Raw genomic sequence first — 17,823 nt, 5'->3', positions numbered from 1 at the left:
GGTGTTGTTAATGAATCTAGGACCCTAGTGTAAATTTTCACGATTCATGCCCTTATATAGGTATACATTATCCAATCCTTATATAGGCATAGAAACAATTACCATATTTAGACTGAGCCTATGCAGCCTAAATATGGCATGGCTACTTCCACTACGTTCCAATAATCAACAACGATTTCTTAGAAAAACCCGCCTTCAGCAGCTAGGGACTTCCCCTTGCCTGAATACTAATTTATCTAGGAAATCATGGATTTTTCAAAGAACTGAGTCTTTGATGACGTTATTAAGTCCAATCACACATCAAACTCGGCACCTTCAATGTATAAATATGCCTAGATTTGCCCAGACAAACACACGGTGGTTTGGAGCAGATCAACTAACTACTTGCCCGACGCCCTGCAGCAGCAAGTGCAGAAGGAAGCCGACCCTCCATCTGACGCCCTGAGAGACTCTGTCTTTTCTCCTGCCGAGAAATCCAGCTCCAGTGTTCCCAGGCTACCCTTGCGAGTTGCTAGGAAATCGAGTCTTGAGAGAGAGAGATACAAGACCTCCTTCATTCTAAACCAAGGTATGGAGCTGATTAGACCCTCAGAGAATTCTTGATTAGATTCTTGGCAGAAAATACTAAACTTAACCTACTCTTCACTTACTTCTTCCCTTTGCTAGGCTTAGGTCAGGTACACTAGGGTAGGCGTATTTTAGAAGCACCATTTGAGTACTTTTAGCCATCATTTTATCACTGTATGTATTTTATACGCTTTAAAGCAATTTATGGCTTAGAAACCATACCATGCTTTTACAGTACTACTTTATAATACTGTTCGTATTATATACCCTGCACTTTATTACCAGTATTACGATTGTAGCAGTACATTTCTTATGCTTGAGAAAGAAGACTGTTCAATAAATACTTTTTATTGAAAACGCCCGTCTCTCTATTTTCCCAGCACCTCTCTTGAAACGAAGCATGTTCAATTGACTGAGTAAAATAGCTATCTATTGTTTCCGTGAATCTAGAGATTAATTTCTTACTCTTGGGAAACAAAGATGTCATGTTTATGCAGTTGTCAGAAACTAATCCCTTCTTGTGAATTCAAGAAGGTTTCTAGTGACCTCTGAGCTAGCTGGCACTCACAATTAAGTCTAATATATACGATAGAGACCTAGTCGACTTCAGTCGTACGTCTAAACTATAGCAGAGCCTATTGAGAATATCGGAACTACACTACAATGTGAATGCAGGGGTACGGTGCATTTCACACGCTGATGTGAATGCAGGGGTAGGGTGCATTTCACACGCTGATGCGAATGCAGGTGTACGGTGTGTTTCACACGGTGCGTTTCACATGCTGATGCGAATGCAGGGGTAGGGTGTGTTTCACATGCTGATGCGAATGCAGGGGTACGGTGCGTTTCACATACTCACGTATGGCACCATTGCAATAGTGATACGAGGCGCACACACGGCAGGGATGTAGGGGTACGGTTTGCACAAGGATTTCAATCAAGTACGTGTCATTGCATACTTTCATGTGCAGGCCCTAGGTGTGGCAGCCAGTGATATAGCACAGGGCATCTTATCTTATTGCACAGTCGATGTGTGATGACCTGTGGACACATGTCATGTGTGATGGGGAGCTATGTGGCACACATCACCTTGACACTTGTCTCATGTGTATCAGTAGGCAGATTTTGTCAGGCACAGCAATACTGGGATGGCACAGTCATCACTACCGGCACCTGTCTCCTGATGCCAGGGACTGGGGCACTTTGTCAACTGACATGTCACGCTCGGTATGACCCAATGTGACTATCAGCCTGATTCATGTAGCTAAAAGCGCTCGCAAAAGGGCCAGATTCTGAGAATCTGGCCCTTTGCGAGTGCGATTTTTGCATTTGGTATTCATCATCCCAAATGCAAAAATCGCTATTTAAGAATTCGCATATTTGCGAGGAATGGCATTTAAGGAATCTCTAATAGAGATTCCTCAAATGCTATTCATGACACAATAAAAAATTGCGATTTAGCACTTTTGGGCCGCTATTTACCGAGAGGTCAGACCTCTCGGTAAATAGCAAAAACTCAGAAAAATGCTTTTAAAAGCATTTTTCTAAGTTGCATGTTGCACACACACATGTCCTTTGGACATGTGTGTGCGCAACACCTGTTCAAATGTGCATTTTAGGGGTGCTACAGGGTGTCCTTTGGACACCCCTGGCACCCTTACAATCGCTATCTGATTTGCGAGTAGCAAATTGCTACTCGCAAATGAGGGATACTCCCCATTCATTCCTATGGGCCTTTTGGCCCATAGGAATGAATGGGGAGTTATTCCTTTTTTTGCGAGTAGCAAATTGCTACTCGCAAATAGAGAACATGTAGGAATCGCTATTGATTTAGCAATTCCTACATGAATGCCGTTTTGCGTGTCCTCAATAGCGAGTCGCTATGATTCGCTATTAGGGCCACGCAAAACGGCCCGTACATGAATCAGGCTGCATGTCAGGTGTGTGTCATGTGTTAAATTGAGCTTGCTGTTTGTGTTTTGTAAACTGCATCTGCTGTTGGTGCATCTAACATGGGTCTGTGTTGAGATGGGAATGGTTTCACATTTACGCACACCATGCCACATGTGCATTCCCATGGCTTTTGGGTCTGATGGCATCAGACATCATATTTCCCCAGGCATACATGTCTGCGTCGTGACAATGGCTGTGTTGTTTTGCTGTCACGTGTATACCTTAATCGCAATGTGTTTAATATGTACATTTGACATGCCATGTGACCTGTGCGTGTGCCTTGCAGTCATCTGTCCATATGGGATGACAACCTTACACTGCAGGTATGGTGACGTGTGTCACTCCAGTTATTTCTCGGGCTGTTCACTCAGACCGGCCCAGCAGCTCATTTCAGGGCATGTCATGTTTATTTGTCAATCCACAGGTGTATCTGGCTTTTCATAGGAGTGCCAGCAAGCTGGCATATGTGTCCTGGGTGTATTACACACGCCAGACTCCTTAGTGACCTGATGTCTAGTAGCAGTTTTGCATGTGCTATGTACATTGCCATTGATGTTGGCTGACTGTTAATCTCCATTATTCCCAAATACGTCCTGCAGGGCACCGCCTCTACAAAGGCCATTCCCAGACTTGGCTACCATGAGGGAACGTGCCTGCATCCGACGTTACAGATTCACTCAACAGTTGATTCAGGAGTTGACAAACAAGCTGGCACCACATCTCCAACCGCAACACAGGTATCCTACTGCGCTGACCCCCAAGATAACGGTGATGGCAGCCCTACATTTTTTTGCTACAGGTACGTTTCAATTAACCATACCTGATGTTGGTGGAATAATCAAAAACAACAAGGACCCCCTGAATAAGGATGAATTTCCTGGGACAGGGCAACAAGTGTACTGACAGGTAACAATCCCAGGCAAAACTAAGGTTCCACAATACAATGAAGACCAGCGAACTGAAAAAGTGATAAACTAAAAATCAATTTTTGTATAAAAGCACTCAGAATTTTTAATCGTTTTCAAATACACGTTGATAAAAAAACATATGTATAATTTGATAACAAATAATAAAATAAACACAATACATGAAATGCAATTTAAAAAGATGGTATAGTTGAGGTACTGACGGTTTCTTCAAAGCGTTTTGACACAATGTGTCTTTGTCAGGAAAGTACCATCATATTTTTTATCTGAGATGATTAAAAATGCCACACAACACCAATCAGGTATTAATATCTCTTCAACACCTTAATGTGACTGAACATGAGGATCACAGCAATAACGCTAATATGGCATGTGCGACGTAAATGTTAGCTTGTAGGGGCGCCTCTGTTTGGGAAAGATAAGGCTGGCGCGCTGTCTAGATACCGTGATTTAAAGTCAGTTTTCAACTTTGTCCGGATAATGTTCCAACTCTTGGCGTATGGCCTGCTAGGTAAAGCTTTCGTATTGAGGCGTCTGTGTTTGCTGATGTTAATGGTAATGACGCTCAATTTGTCCTTTTAAATACTGCGGTTCCGCTAAGATGGCTGGAAAGATTTTCCGCTTTGGTGATAAAGTGTCAGGAAGGAGAGCGAGGCGATAGAAAGTGGATGGCGTCAGGCCACGGGGTTGGCAGATATGACGCAAATCTTAAAGGGGCGATAACGACCTCCTTACAGCTTTCAGAGACTGGTATATGTGGATCTGATGTTGGTGGAATGTCACAGATGTTCAGCCGTGTCCTGCGTGATGTGTTGGCAGCCATGTTGGAGCACATTGATAAATTCATCAAATTTCCTACTCCTGAAGAGTTGAGAGATGTCAAGGGTAATTTCTATGCCCGGGGAGGGATGCCACATGTCATTGGGTCCATTGATGGGACACATGTGGTGTTGGTGCCACCACAGGCACAGGAGCAGGCTTACCGCAACCGTAAACATTATCATTCCATAAATGCCCTTGTGATGTGTCTTGCTAACATGCTGATTTCCCACGTTTGTGCACGTTTTCCAGGATCGGCACACGATGCATTCATCATGAGGCGTAGTAGGGTGCCACAAATGATGCTGCAGCTGAGCAACTAGCGGGCATGTCTTGTTGGTGGGTAAACTCTGTTTGTCCTGTGTGTTTCAGTATCTTTTGCTCTGATGGCATCTCCTGACCCACTTATTTACATGATGTTTCTATGTAGGGGACTCGGGATATCCCAACATGCCATGGCTAATGACACCTCTCCGCAACCCAAGAACAGCTGCAGATCAGTGGTACAATAATGCACACGGGCAGACTAGGCGAGTGATTGAGAGGACGTTTGGCCTCCTGAAGAGCCGATTCCGGTGCCTCGATAAGACCGGCGGATCCTTCCCATATGCACCAAACAAGGTCTGTAAGATCTTCATCGTGTGCTGCATGCTGCACAACATGGCAGTTGAGAAGGCAGTGCCACTCATCCTGGATCCTGAGGAGCAGGACCATCCACCCATTGAGGATCAAGGGCTTGGTCAAGATGCAAGTGATGAGGAGGAAGAGGATGATATCCGGAGTTAGCTCATACGCAACTTCTTCTCATAATTGTGAGTCACTGGGAATGAGTGACATGTGTTGCAATGTGTGTGTCCAGCTGACTGTATGCAATGTGACTTTGATGTGTGTTCTGATGTGTTACGCCAGAGCTGATGTCATGTCACACAGTAATGCGCAATGACTTTCCTTGAAATTTGCATGTGTCCTACATTGTTCCTGTTTCATAACTGCCCATGTCTTTTGCAAAGATTTTTACCTGTGAAATCTTGTGTGTCTGTCATTCCCAGGTTGCTGTGCCGGTTGTCTGTTCGTGTCATCTTTGTCCTCCTGCTATTTCTCGTGATGATTGCAACATGGGCTGAATCAGCGTTCCATGCAATGACATGTGTAAATGTCAGTTCAGGTAAGAGATCCAAACAGGCTTTTTGGTGTTGGTATGGTTTGGGAATGTGTGGGAACTGTTTCTGTGCATGTTGTAGTGCCATGCATACATGTCTCATCACCATGGATCAAATTACATGTTGCACCACTCCCATGACATGACAGTCACCCTTCTTGACAGTCATCTGTAGTGGAGTGTGGACTCTGGTGAAGGCATCAATGTGTGTAAACCTTGCCCCTGACACATTGCAGATACCACGGGTTGACATTGTGTGGGACATCACAACAACAGGCTCTATGGGGAATTGCAGCCTCGCTGTGTGCAGCAGGATGTGTTTGGCTCATCCACTTAATCTTGTGTTCCAGTAAATTTTGATTTCCAACAACCATGTTGTGGAGATGTGGGCCAGCGTATGTCCCACATGTTCTGTCAACTGTCCTGTGAGTCTGTTCGTATGGATGCATTGCCCTTTGTGCCAGTATGTCATGTCACTGTCATGTTGCTTTCTCAGGGCCGGTGGAGAACACTGCTTTGCAAGCCTTCTCCGTTAGTTGATGAGAAATTTCTATTCCCATGAAGCCAAGAACGTTGCGCTGATGATGTCACAATGTTGCGCTGTAGCAAATGTAAACGCTTCCGTGGCACCAGTCGGGTGCCGTTCATTCCAGGATTCTCTTGTGGCATGCTGCATATCCTGGTCACGGTAGGGGTGCTTTTGTGCCATCGCTTCTCATTACTCTCTGTTGAGTTCCGGCCCAGCAGCTTGTTCTGTTTGGCATTTCAAAGCCCAGTTGGACGAGCCAATGACTGGCTCTTGCGGGGCTTTCTTGTGTTTACCTAATTCCCTCCCTCATTGGACGAGCTTCTTAAGGCTCTTGCGGGGATGTGTAATTTCCCTTCTTGACCCTCACTGACTCCCTGGGGTAACTACAGATTGTTGGCTTTGTGTGAGTCGCGCTGCGGCACATTTGAATTTCTGTTTATTGTACCTTATTCATACACTGTGATTTTCAGGATTTCCGCATGGATTTAATTGCCTTGAAGCAGCCTGCAGAGCGTTATACCCCCTTCATATTGCTGCAATACTCTGCTGCTTTTTATGTGTCTTCTGTGATCCCTGTGTTAGTTGCACAATCCTTGGAACAGGATCATACTATTGGCCATTTCTTTTGCAACTCGTACAACATAATCTTTGGTGTGTTATGGTGTTTCATCACCTTTCCATGTGCTATGAATTCATGTGGATTGTTCATCTCTGTTTTCACAGCAGGGGCTTGTAGAGCTCATCCTGAAGTAAGTTAAAATTTCCCAGTTACTTGGCTGTTCAGATTTTTTTGGGTATGTTGATAACTGCTGGATAAATACATATAAACGTATGGAACAGCCTTCTTTGTAAGTGTGTAGTAATGTCCTTGTTCGATCCTCAGATCTAGTAGCACTTTCATTACTGTGATCCCAACTAGGATACAGTGGCTGTTGTTTTCCTTTACAGGTGTAACTGTTACAGTATAGATCCCGAGGCATTCTGGGATTCAGTGACAAGAAGTGTTGAATCCTTATGCTTGTTTACCTTTCTTTCAGATCTCCCTCCCTGCTGTTCCCTTCCTTTCCTTCTCTCGCCAGACCACCTTTTTGAGTCTGTCATTTCTACTCACACCAAAGGGCTATCGGGAGATGGACCACTTTGAGCATCACATGTTTCTGAGGATTCAAGACCCTGGCAGTCACAAACAGTCCTGTACACATTGTTTCACCAGCAGTACAGGTAAACTCATTACATGACTGTTAATTTCTTCAGAGCAATGGCACTGGCCATGAACATTGGCTCATGCAGCATGGCCTCAACACATACTTGATCCTTTTGTGTGGTAAATGTGTTTACCACAGTACAATGTGCCTCATCACTGTCACCCGCAGATCTCATGCCACTTTGCGTGCGTCATCTATGGCATAATTGTCAAAGATTGTGCATATGAGTGTATGTGTACTTTGGCAATATGCATGCAGTTCTTCATGGCTAATGATCCCTATTGTGCATGAAGTACTTGGTTGTGTATGTATTTGTGCAGTTTGCTACCCACAACGGGCAGGCAACACCTGCTGACGCTGTGTTTCCTGGGCGCAGCTTGGCCTTTTGGTGCTTGATCCTGTGCCCGTCATTTTTGGTGATTGTTCATCCATTTTCTTTGAGTGACCCATAAGTAACCAAACACTCCTTCCTTTCCATACACCTGTTACACTGTGCCTTTCTAACATCCTTGTCTTTGTGTGCTACTTTTTGCCCGGTGTCTCACCCCTTCCGCCGTCAGGTGTTCACTTATTCCTGCTGCTGCCTCCCCTGCGGCACCGCACCACCGAGTGCCCTGATTCTGCAACCCACATGCATCCCAGATGCTCCTCCTTTCCTCCACCCATTCTTAATGCAGGCAGCAGCTTGTCTGTGCCACTGTTGCGCCACCTCCGTGCCAAAGGCAGGACCGCCAGCGCCCGTCAGCGCCTGCAACGTGCACAGTGCAAGACCCTCTGGTCCTTGCATGACCCACATAACACAACAGACTCAGGCTCCAGCAACCCTCCAAACAATGAACACCAGAGAATCAACCACCTGCTATCAGGTAACCCCTAAGCGCACACACAACAGCTTCACATGCTGTGTGTGCAACTCCTACTGCCTACACCGCGCTGCCCTGCCTAACAGACCATGTCCGTACAACCAGGTCATGTGCCTCCTACTGCACACCCCCTCCATCCACCAGCACGCCATTGGACTCTGTTACCTCCTTAACACAACAGCCACACATCGCCTTCAGTACAGTAACCTATTTGAACGCATCCTCAGCACACAACTTAAACTTTGCCATCACAGACGGATACAAGATCACCCGCAGGGACTGCACCAACAATCCAGGAGGATGAATTGCAAATCATTCAGAAGTACACCCTCAGAGTCACATACAACAACAAGGACACACACAGCATTGTCAAGCACCTGCACTTCAGGTTTCACACCAACCCCCTGACCACCCTCAGTCTAACACTCATCTACAGATCTCCAGGCCTACACCCACAATTCCGCTAAGCCATCAACAACTACATCAGCACGCAGACCCTCACCTACACAGACTACATGTGGCAGGGGGACAGCAACTTCTGGCTGGAAGACAACCACACCACCATCCTTCATTGGTACATCAACATTTGCATCCAGTTCTCCAACAAGCAACAGACTGCCCCACACTCCGCTACAGATCCCCCAAAGATGCTTGACCTAAGTCATCACAGACGAGCTGTGTGGCACCCTCGCCCCGGACACTCCAACCACCGCCACCGCCACACCCTGCAACCTCACACACTGGATCAGCGACTGATCCAACACTCTTGCCACATTGGCAGACTTTCTTGTGAAGCACAACAACAGTTAAGCCACCTGGGACAAGGCAGACCTACTGGTCTCATACAGGTCTAGCCGGACTCTCGTGAAAACCTTGCGAAACAACAACAATCAGTTACCTTTCAGCCCTGAAACCCGCCACACACAGACATCACCATATCATCAGCACGGACAAGGGGACATCCTTCAGGTAGGGCATAGGCACCAACACACACAACATAAAGGAGCTCCTCGGCATTGTGAGTGAACTATCTAACCTTAGCTCACCATCCAAAAGACATCCCACCCTTGCAAGGCCAAGGGGATCCCTTGCAACATTCTACCACTGCAAGCTCGTGGACGTACATGACAGCCTCACCACACAGAGTCAGACAGCGCTATTATCCACAGGACATACCCCCCTCAGGTCCTGGACTCCCGTCAGCAGCAAAGACACCACGCGGCTCATGTACACAATCCACTCCGGCTCTCCATCAGGACCCCTCCCACACAACATCTCAATCACAGCATATCCCATCCTTGGAGTCCACCTCCGGCACATTATGAATGTCTCCTTTGAGTATGCCACATACCATGGGAGCTGGAGGCATGCAGAGACCCATGCCCTTCATTAACAATGGACGACAGAACCGCAGGATCGCCTGGAACATCACCCTGCTTCCCTACCCGGCAAATGTCATCAAGAAGACAGTCAACGAGCAACTGACAATCTCCCTCCAAACAAACACCTCCAGGCAACCTGCCCCAGTCCATCTTCCACAGTAATCACCCCACTGCAACAGCCCTCATTGCCACCACCAACGACATCTTGGACCATGCTCAACAATGGTGAGACCACCACCCTCACCCCCTCGACCTCTCAACGGCATTCTACACCATGTGCTACCACACTGTCAGATCACACATCTCCAACACTGGGATCCAGAGGAGGGCCCAGGATGAAATCGCCAAGAACCTCACCAGCAAGGCCCAGGGATTCTGCCTCCCCCTTCAGCACGTAGTATACTGGGGTCATCGGGCCCATGCCGCAGGGCTCATCTCTCAGCGTGACAATCTTCACTGTCTCCATGACCCCCTCTCCACCATCACATGTGCACACAACCTCATCATCATGTCCTATGCCATTGGCACCCAGCTGCTCCTCACCCTCACCAAAGAACCCAGCCACTCCCAGATCCAACCTTCAAGAAGGCATGAGGTCCGTTGGCGAATGGATGAACATCAGCCACCTGAGGCTGGACTTGGACAAGACTGAGGTCATCATGTGAGGATTGTCTCCTTACGGCAGGGACAACTCCTTGTGTCACACCGGCCTGGGCAGCGCACCAGCACACAGTGGCCATGCACGCAAGCACGTGTTCATCGTACACTCCTCGCTCACAATAACCATGCAACTCAACACCATCTCTACCTCATGCTGCAACTTCCTCCACATGCTGCTAATGATCTTCAGATAGATCCACTCCTAGGCAAGACAGACAGTCACCCAGGTCCACGACACCAGCCGGCTCAACTACGGTAACGCCCTCTACGCAGGAACAACAGCAGGACTCCAGGAGGCCTTGTGCACATCCAGGGTGCATCCGCACACCTCATCCTCAACATCCCCTGCCACAGCCACATGACCGTCCATCTGAGATACCTACAAAAGGCTCACTGTCAACTGCAGGATCACCTTCAGACTCCTCAGCTACACTCAGGAAGCACTCCACAACCCCAGCCCCAAAGACGAACATGGACGTCTTCCATCCAACACCCCATTGCCCCAACTCCGTCCAGCCAACCTTGCCCTGGAAACCATTCATCACATCCACAGTACAACTGCATGCAGTAGATAGTTCTCCCAGCTCACCAAACAGACCTGGTACTCCCTCCCTGGACACCTCCACATGACCCATGACCTCTACGCCTTCATAAAACTCTTCCAAAACTGTCTGTCCGAGCAGTATGGCAAGTCCCCCCCCCCCTCAGCAGCTTGAAACCATCACGGATGAGAATTGCGCTCCATATATGTATTTGATGATACATTGTGACCTATGTGTGTCCTCGACCAGACTCAGATCCCAGTGTATGGATGGCTTGAGTTTGTTCCACACTCTGGCATACTTTGACATATCCCCACACGTATGTCGTTGACTCATGCTAAATGGCTGCAATATCAATTTTCCTTGTGATTGTTTTGTTTATATCTGTCTTGTACGTGAATCGTGAGTAAGTGATAGGTGCAGTACAAAAATGCCAGGAATCCAAAGTTCACAGAGGGAGATGTAATGCCTTGCAGTTTGAGTCAACAGAGTCCAGACCACAGTGCTTGGCATCATTATTCAGACTGCAACCAGCAAGTCCATGTGGTAGAGTAGGACAGCCAATGAGGTGATGCTGTTTCACGCAAAGTCAAGGTGCCAGACCAGGTGACCTGGGAGATGCGTATGGCCCACTGCCTCTTACTGTCTTTTCCGTGGACGACCCACCTTCCTTGGGGGACCCTCATATGCAGGCCTTGACGATGCATGGGATGCTCCGTCTGACGATTCCTCTGCCTTCTCCCTCCCTGTGCCTGCTGGCGTTCTTCGCCTGGAAGTGTCTTGCCTGGTGATACAGGGAGGGTGCTCCATGTTGTCTGCAATCCGACGGAGTGAATGGCTTATGTCCCTTTGCACCACCAGGAGCTCAGCCAGTCTTGCCTCCATCCGTCCTTGGTGTTCTTGTTGACTGTCGTGTTGCTCAGCCTGCTGGTTTTTGATCTCTGTGAGGGTCCCCACTACCTGGCTGAACTCCCTGGTGTCCCGCGGTATGCCTCCATTATGTTGCATAGTTCAGACATACCGGGCCCTACAGCTGGCTGGTCATGTTCTCGCCTCCGCCTGCCGCCACTCCCACCACCCCTGCCCACACGAGCCTGGCATACCATTGTGGGCACATCGGGTCGATGGGACCCCTGAGGGATGGCAGTGGTGGTGTTGTCTGCCTCCTCCTGGGTGCCCGGCGAACCTTGTCCCTCATTGTCAGACTGGCTCAGTTGTTGACTGTGGGCAGAGCTCCGAGATGTCTGCTGGGATGTGGCAGGAATGGTGGTGGTGGTTGGCGCAGATGCTCCTGATCCAGGTGCTGCACGGGTTTGGGCACCAGAGGTGTCAGGTTGGTCGGGGTCATCCATGGAGTGGTGAGAGGCGTCGCTGTCGGTGGGATCAGGGTCCTGCGGAGACTGGGACTGTGATTCATCTCCCCCATTGCTGGGGTAGATTCCGCATGTTGCCCTGTGGGTGTGAGAGACAGATAATGTTAATGTAATTTAATGCAACATCGATTTTTCATACACATTGTAGTTGGCACTGTTCTACCTGGTAGTTGTCTATGCTTTGGATTGTCCTCAATGTTCACTTGTGGGTGGGTATGTTGTGGGGTCAGATTGATCTGTGCTCAGGAGTCATTGACATGTGGGGGCATATTTACAATAACTGGCACAGCCCTGCATATCATCGGGGATTCGCCAGTCATTGTGTACCACAGCTATGCCAGCATGGATGCGACACATTTACAATGCGGAGCACCATGGGGGAAAACGGCACAGCGGCATCACGCATCTGTGCCGTAGAAGTGGCGCATTGTTGGAGTTGCATCACCAGCGCAACGCAGCTCCAGCAATGCTCGGTGGGGCCCTATCTGCACAATGCAGCATCAATCCTTACGCCTGCTTCAAGCATGCACTGGGGTTTGATGCAGCATGTGCTTAAAAGTGACTGAGTGAAATCTTGTAGATTTCACTCAGCCACTTTTGGGAGGCGTTGCTGTGCCGGGACACCCCCCCCCACCCATCCCCTGTGCCAGAACACCTACTTCTGGCACAGGGCTTTAGAACGTGAGACATCTCCCAGATGCGTCACCTTGTAAATTCCCAGCACCATGGTGCCATTTTTGTGTGGCCGCTGCATCACAAAGGAGACGCAACAGCAGCGTGAAAGAAGCGCAAGGGGCTTGTGAATCTGTAACGTGCATTTTTTGCTTGGATGCTTCAGCAGATCTGTATTGGTTTTGTTGTGTTATATGACCATTGTGACAGTGGGGCATTCCATTGTCTGTCCCAGGAGGGTATGTTTGTGTAAGGGGTGTGTGTGTGACAGGCCATGCTGGTAGCTGCAGTCTTATTTGGAACTGGGCCTCCCTCGTGGTGTGGCTGTCCCCCCATGGAGCATGCTGCCATGACAGTGGTTGTGAGTTCCTGTCCTGTCCAAGATATCTGACCTTGTTGTCCTGGTGTTTGTGTTTGCACTGGTCACAGGGGGCCTTGTGCTGCCTACACCAGGGCCCAGTGTCAGCTATCTTGTCAGTACTTTCCCACTCCCTGTGCATTGAGCTGGTGCATGGGTGTGTACCTGTGCCATATGGCTAGAGGGAAATTGGGCATGGGCGTCCACAGAAATGTTTATGGGGTGGGCAAATTTAAAAATCACCATCCCCCTTGCACCCTTCTCCCCACTGCCTTGCACACTTCTCCCCACTGCCTGGCACCTTTCTCGCCCTCCCCCTTGCACCCTTCTTGCCCTCCCCCTTGCACCCTTCTCCCCCTCCCCCTCCCCCTTGTACCCTGATCCCCCTCCACCTTGCACCCTTCTCCCTCTCCCCCTTGCACCCTTTTCTACCTTGCACTCTTCTCCCCTCTGCCTTGTACCCTTCTCCCCTCTGCCTTGCACCCTTCTCCCCTCTGCCTTGCACCCTTCTCACCCTCTGCCTTGCACCCTTCTCGCCCTCCCACTTGCACCCTTCTCCCCCTCCCGCTTGCACCCTGCTCCCCCTCCGCCTTGCCCCCTTCTCCCTCTCCGCCTTGAACCCTTCTCTACCTTGCACCCTTCTCCCCTCCGCCTTGCACCCTTCTCGCCCTCTGCCTTGCACCCTTCTCACCCTCTGCCTTGCACACTTCTCTGCCACCCCCTTGCACCCTTCCCACCCAATGGAGGGGGCTGCCACCTGGAACAATGGCACCATTTCAAAGGCATGATGGAGTAGGGCAGGCCCTGACTGGGCCCACCCCAGACGCACCGGCGATCCGGGGGGGCAAGAGCCCCATTGCCCCCCCTGCAGACACCCATGCAATTGGGTCTGATTTGGAGTCCCACAATGCATTTTGTGACAGCCACCCTTCCAGCATACTGGACGTCCATTTTTGGGTCTGTGCTTCCTGTAGCATGGGACATAGCATGGCCTTGCTTTCTCAATGGGGCATACACATGTTAGTGTATGACTATCCTCTTCCACAGGCGTGTTTTCTCAGCTATGCTGGTCCGTCTGACCAATGCGCCAAACAGCTGTGGCTCGACTCTGATGACTTCATCTACAAGGATCTCCATCTCCTCCTTTGTGAACTTTTGGATTCTTCTGTACGGACATGGTGTGGGGTGACGGTGTGTGGATGTGGGTATGTGGGTCTGAATGTGAATGGGGGTGTGTGGGTCTGAATGTGATTGGGGGTATGTGTGAAGGTGGATGTGTGCAGTTGGTGATGTGTTGTCAGTGTCTCTTGATAATTGGGTCTGTTGCAAAGGATCATGGTTTGTGTGTGTGGGCCCTTTTTATTGGTCCATTTGTGGGTGGGGCTTAGTTTGAATTTTTTGGGTGTGTTATAAGGGGTAGTTCTGAGTTAGCCCCTCTGTTTGCCTGTTTGGATCTGGCCAGGACATTCATTTCCATGGTTTGTACACTGGAGACGTGTTTTGTGGTGTTGTGTGAGTCGTTTTCACCCTCCTTGTGCTGTTTTACAGTGTCCGCGTGGCTCAGTACGGCTTGTTTACTTGTATTTGCTTCTGTTTATTTGTGTGTGCAACGCGACGTTCTCGCGGTACGAGTCGTTTTCTACCTCCTTGTGCTGTTTTTAGGGGTTCGTGTGCGCTTCATTCAGGGGGGTTCGTCTCATATTTGATTTTGTGGCTCGCTCAAATGCGACATTTTTACGGGGTTCACGTGCGCTTCATTCGGGGGGGTTTGTCTCGTATTTGATTTTGTGGCTCACTCATACGCGACGTTTTTACGGGGTTCGCGTGCGCTTCGTTCAGTGTGGGTTCGTCTCATATTTGATTTTGTGGCTCGCTCATACGCGAAGTTTTCGGTACAAATCGCAGCTCATACGTGACGTTTTCCCATACGAATTGCATTCTGATTCCCCAGTCTGGATCGTACTTGTCAGGTCATCTAGCATGTTTACGATTCGTACGGTTCACTTTCAGGGTCCGTATCGTATGGAATTTCCCTAGATTTTCATACGGTTCACAAAGATTTGGACGTATTTCTTACCTACGGATTGTACTATGCGATTCGAACGGATTCGTACGATTCGTACGGAAACGGCTACGAATTCGAATTGTCATACGGATTAGTTTCCCGAATTAGAATCGACCCCTATATGTATATGTTTAATTTATTTTTACATTATATGTATTAGTTATGATTTTTAAACATTTAAAAATATTTTTAACCGTTTCTTTTAATCATATGTATTATTTACTTTACTTTACATTATTTCTTGAACATTAAAAAATAACGATATTTTTAACAACAATATTTTTGACAACGATTTTTTTCACGATATTTTTGTACTTACCTTGATGTAGATAGGATGTCGATATACTTGACTTCGATATTTTTGTCACAATATTTTTGTACCTCGATATTGTGGTAGTCGATATTTTATCAGTGAATCCAATCACTTATATGAGGTACAACAAGCCCTCAATATTATGCCAAGAAGTTTTCAAGGGAGTGTCACTCCTTGTAAGGTCCTATTTGAGACAAGAATGTAGGTTTCTGATCTTAATAGTGAAAGCACAGTGGTGGATGAAAAACCACTTGACATCAATAAATGTTGGGCTGTTTTACGGGTTCTGAACTAATCCAGAGCACTAGTAAGCAACATGCAAGTAAAACGCACCGCCACTGGATATGGTCAGAAAAAAGATCGAGGACAAGAATTCGGGTTGTCATACAGAAAGCCTGTACCTGTCCTGGCTGTTGAAGAAACAAGTCAGTATTTCTTCCGCCTCTTGCCGGCAAAAAAGAAAAGAGGTTCGTCTCCATTGATCTGATCAAACCACACTATGTGGCCGATACTGAATGGTAGGCCTTGTGGGCTCCGGGGTAGCCGACGCTCTCCTCTCGGTACCATATATGAAGTTCAGACAGAAAGTCTCATAACATTCGAAGAGTCACCAATACAAAGTAATGGAATTTCCAACAATCAAATGGAACTCGTTCCTCTGGAAACAGAACTTCAGACTACAATTGAAAGACAAATATCAATTCAGCCTAACACCGAAGTCTACATCAATATGCCTCAAGATGAGACACCGTCCGGTTCAACAAAACCTGCTGAGCTACCATAAATAGATCCAACTGCATCTGGCTACTTAATCGATTTTGATACCTTCTCTCTTGATTTCTACATTTTTCTGAAATAGACGTACTTAGTATCACCTTGACTCCAGCTCTGGATCATAACTGAAATATTGTCTTTTCTGTTCTGGATTGGGCTAGTAACTGTATTTTGCTTACTCATAAATGGAAAATATCTCTCAGAATGCTCTGCAGTTTCCAATGTGAACTTGGTCCTGAAACCTCATACATCATCTCATCGTGAACAAAGAGACTTGTTTTCCGTGAACATTACAGCTGTTCCAATTCCAGATGGTATTGTTTGGGACAAGGTTGATTATGATGTATTTGGCCCTACTGAACTTTTGAAAATACCACATTCATTTGAAATTTCTCTAAATGATATCTTTACCTCCAGTACATTTTCTAATTATTGGGATTTTGAAACTGTAAATAATATGTTGTCTGATTTATAACAATCGGCTGCATTTTCAAACAATGAAATGTTAGAGGAAACATCTGACTTTGATAGTATGTACTGTTACCAGCATTATGGGCATCACTTCTTACACAAGTCCAGTATCCCCAGAAATGTTTTTACATACCACCAGTGGGAACACTGCCGAACATTACCAAAAAGGTAGTTCAAAAACATTTGCACAGAAATTTTCATATTTTTCAGGGTTTAACACTTCTGAGCCGACCTCATATTACTTTAAGGTTACACCTACACCTGCACAGAAAAAGATGCTGACTAACACCAAACAGATTTATTTTGCATCCTTTATTTCCCAACTGTCTGAACAGGGTTTCAACTTATGGAAGGACACTATAGACACAAAATCAGTCTGGGGTTCTAAGGAATGGCAAATTCAGGGAACAGAGCACTATTTAGAGCGTGCCTCATCCCACAGCAGATCATCTTTTTGAATGACACAGTGCAACAGACTTCCTGTCTTGAACTAGCCAAAAACAAAGATTTGAAAAACACCTTGGTTTCCCACACCTTCACATGTCAATTTTACATCAGGTGGAGGGCATACAATAGATGACATCACACAGTACAATACATCAGACCCCAATTGGAGGGGATAGTTAGTTTGGCCCACAGACACAAATAGATGTCATCAAGATTCAGGGGTGCAACCGAAGGGTTTAGTATCTATAGGCCAAACCCATGATATGTGCAAAGACAACATCCGGGAGTGGAGATATCATACAGTGTTGGGAAGTTGTGCATCGATTGGCTAAACACCTCGAAACTGTCCCAGGTGAAATAGCACTTATCCTCCCTCTCAGATGAGGTGGATCTAAGGGATTTTTTATTGGGTCCCCGAAAGCCATGTCAGAAACATTTCTATTATGCTAGCTATAATGAAATCTGTAAATTCTCTCAACAAGATGTTGCGGAGAGACTTCCTGAAATAGATAGAAATAACCTAGAAAAGGCGTTAGATGTAGTTTACAATAGTATGACTACATTAACATCCAGGATTTATTCACTGGGCACCATTGTATCTTCTACTATTGATATACTAGAACGGGACTTGTCCATACTACAACCTGCAATCATTGAGCGCTGGGTATGTCCCTGGGCCATTTATCAACAGTACGTCCTTATTTTCTGCATACAATTTAACTGAAAAACAGATAACGATGGCACA

General features: G+C 47.2%; 1 long non-coding RNA gene across 1 annotated transcript in view; it reads left to right on the top strand.

The window, feature by feature from the left end:
- LOC144819854 (uncharacterized) overlaps window positions 1–17,823 on the top strand; it is a 755,732-nt gene that overhangs the window by 328,982 nt on the left and 408,927 nt on the right. The window contains exon 3 of the long non-coding RNA XR_013607597.1: window positions 3,120–3,319. This is a non-coding gene — a long non-coding RNA (uncharacterized LOC144819854). The remainder of the gene's footprint in view (window positions 1–3,119; window positions 3,320–17,823) is intronic.

The sequence above is a fragment of the Lissotriton helveticus genome, chromosome 2_1, assembly GCF_964261635.1.
Source record: "Lissotriton helveticus chromosome 2_1, aLisHel1.1, whole genome shotgun sequence".
In the NCBI taxonomy this organism is placed as follows: domain Eukaryota; kingdom Metazoa; phylum Chordata; class Amphibia; order Caudata; family Salamandridae; genus Lissotriton; species Lissotriton helveticus.
This window is presented reverse-complemented; position numbering and strand designations above follow the sequence as displayed.